A 3,502-nucleotide genomic window follows, 5' to 3' on the forward strand; every position below is an offset into this window, starting at 1 on the left:
ATATATACACAAGATCAACGACGTTTAAAAGTTACCGAAAACTACAAGCTTATTCTCTAACATATGAACGTTGATTTGAGCACTCAGAACTTCTCATCATCCTAAAGCTCAATATACAGAAAAACAACACACGCTTCACGATAGTTATCTGATCGTTTGAGATCATATTGTGCTGACTGTTTCTCACTCTCTCTACCATCATTATCTCGTTATTACTTATTTGATAAGAGTTTGTAAACTGGAAAAGAGTCTTTTCCAGGAAAAGAGTTTTTTCCAGAACCTTGTTGTATTGTTTTTATTGTGTTGAGAAGCTAAGAGTTTCAGTATGCAAAGGATAAGTCCTACTGAAGTGGGTGTGTACAAGTGTTATACTGTAAAAACCAAAGTCTTTTAGTGATACCTTATGGAAATAGAAGAATTGGAGACGTAGAAGATTTCATCTTTGAACTTCCGTAAACAACCATTGTCTACTGCTTACTGTTTTATCATTATACACCCTTAAACCATCATATCGTTTCTGCACTACATTGTGATCTGCTGTTATATACTCGAACAAGATTTGTTATAATCTGTAACAGGATTCTAGCACCCCTTTGCAAAAACGACCGTCAAAGGAAAGAGTTTATTCACCCCCTCCCCTCTAAACTCCATATCGATCCCCAACATTATACTCCTTTAATTATTTATCAAAGATGATTTCATGCACAAGTTATGAAATCCATTGGCATATAATTTATTGGACTATTACTATCAACATGTATTCAATTTCATATGTCCATGCAAAATGTAAATCCATGGATTATATTACTTATTATTATTGTAAACTATTCTTTCAAACTCACTCATAATACAAAATATCATAAAAGTTAGCTACGATTTAATGATGTAAATAAAAACAGTAATATAATCAAACATGAAGCAAAATTTGATAATAAAATTAAATAAAAAAACTTCTCGAGATAAAATCCTCTTAAATCCCACAAATATAAAAACTGCTAAATGTCATTGTAAAATTATCAAAACAATATTTTTAAAATAGAAATACTAAAAGAAATGAAGAAGTAACGCTGCTTGAAAATCCTGATTCTTCGCTTGTCTCCTTGACTTCTGTCTTTTCTCCGTGCAGCGGCTCTTCCTTTTCTCCAATACTTCTGCAAAAAAGTTCGATTCAATCCGTCAAAAACCATGTATTAGGCTTTTCATGTAGGTGAGTGTAAGGCCCGAGATTATATCGCTTTAATCCGAGATTATTTAAATTACGAATTTTGGAATGATGAATTAAATTATACGATGTTTGTAATTAATTAGGATTGAAACAGAATTAAAAAGAGTTTTGAGGACCAAATTGCAAATAGTGAAAAGTTTAGGGACTAAAGTGCAATTATTGGGTTTGAGGACACTTGTCTTGCCCTTGGACATGCATGTGATATATATAACCTTGTAAATTGCAATTCACGAAGAGCAACAACCGAGATTCCAGAGAAGATTTCCTCAAATTCTTGTGATCTTAGATTTGTGATTTTGTTACAACCGTATATCAGAAATTAAATCCGGACACGGTACCGTACTCCTCTTGACACGAGCTACAACTGGACGTAAATTTTACTACGTTTTGGCATGCTTTGAAATTATGATATTGTCAGAATTGAATGGAACTCATATATGATGTTCTTGACATATTAGACATCGTAGAATCGAAGTCAGATTGAGAAACGGACTGTTATAGAATTGTTATGAATTTTTAGGGTATATTGATTTATACCAGACAGATTTGAATTGTGATTGGATTACGGATTGTATTGGATATGGGTTATGGATTGTAACTGTGATATGAGGATATTGTATTGACGGGGATACTGAAATTGTACCGTTATGCCGTTGATTTTGAATTAAATCCAGATTGATCAGATTGTTATTGATTTGAAAGGTATATTGACATGAGATTATTAATATTGTCATTGCCAGACAGACTGTGAATTCAGGACTTCGACTGAGCCAGAAACCGACGAAAGAAAGGTATAAGTCAATGTGTATTGGGAGATCGACTTGAGTCGGTTTAGACTTGAGTTTCCCTAAATCACATACTTACTTTATTGCATTGATACTGCATTGATTTGATTGAGGTACTTTTTCTCTTGATTTATAGATAGCAGGTATTAGAAGAGTAATCTTATGACAGAAGTGCCTGTTAGTGGTGGGATCGCCACGGGCACATTGTACGATGTCATGAGATAGTGTATTGGCGATAGTGCCATAGTCTGTCACCGGATAATTGGCTATCGATGTGGATAGAATTATAGCTCCTTCTATTACTGGTGATCGGGTATGTATCGATGTGGATAGAATTATAACTTCTTCTATTACTGATGATCGATGTCATATCGATGTGGATAAAATCGGAGTTTTCTTCTATTACTGGTGATCGATACTATACCGATAAGGATAGAATCAGAGCTTCTTCTATTACTGGTGATCGATGATATATCGACGTGGATAGAACTGAAGTCTTTTCTATTACTGTTGGTTGATATGGAATGCCAATGTCTGGAAACCGGGATCCCTAGGCTAGGATTGAGTCTAGTCTAAATCGTGGAGTCACGAACATTGTCGACAGTTTGATATTGATTATGTCTCAGATGTTGATACATATATCTCTTACCTAATTACATGCTTTATATTTGTTTATATGATTGCATGTTTCGTTGATTTATACTGGGATTATATTCTCACCGGAATTATCCGGCTGTTGTCTTGTCTGTATGTGTACATGACAACAGGTGGGACAGGTTCAGGGTTGAGGAGATGAAGAAAGATCGTGATTAGAGTGGAGATTCCGTACTTTGATTATGATGTATAATAGGGTTTGAACACTTGACATTAGTTGTTAAACCTTAGTTTAGTTTAATGCATGCAGTACAGGACTTGTATTGTAATTAATATACTGAGTTGTATATTAGTTGATTTCACTACGTTCCGCATTTAAAAAAAAAATTTTAGACCCTGTTTTTAATTGATTAATTAGTTCCAATTATGATTAAGAACTTGATTAGTGTCCGGGTCCCCACAACAGGTGGTATCAGAGCGATAGATCCTTGAAATTGAGATAGGAGCTAGTGAGCGGGGTAGAATTTTTTTTTTCCCTGTTTTGATTGCTAGCATGATTTACTGCTTTATAGTACATGTTTATCTGTTTATTTGACTTGACTTGAAAACATGTATTATTGAGAATCAGAGCCGATTCTTGATCAACAGTAAGATGATCGGAGGAGGACTGAAATAGAATTTTGGGTTGGGGTTGCTAATCCTTTTGATTTCAGATATGCCTCCGAGAAGGATACCAGAACAGGAGAGTACATCGAATCCTCCTATGGATGTGACTCCTACACCGATGGAGAAACTGTTGAAAAGATTTCAATCTTTCCGCCCACCGACTTTGAAAGGTACGGAGAATTCCGTGGAATGTGAAAGTTGGTTGGACGATATTGAAGCGATGTTTGAATCA

Source organism: Primulina eburnea, chromosome 15 (assembly GCF_022965805.1).
Source record: "Primulina eburnea isolate SZY01 chromosome 15, ASM2296580v1, whole genome shotgun sequence".
Lineage (NCBI taxonomy): Eukaryota > Viridiplantae > Streptophyta > Magnoliopsida > Lamiales > Gesneriaceae > Primulina > Primulina eburnea.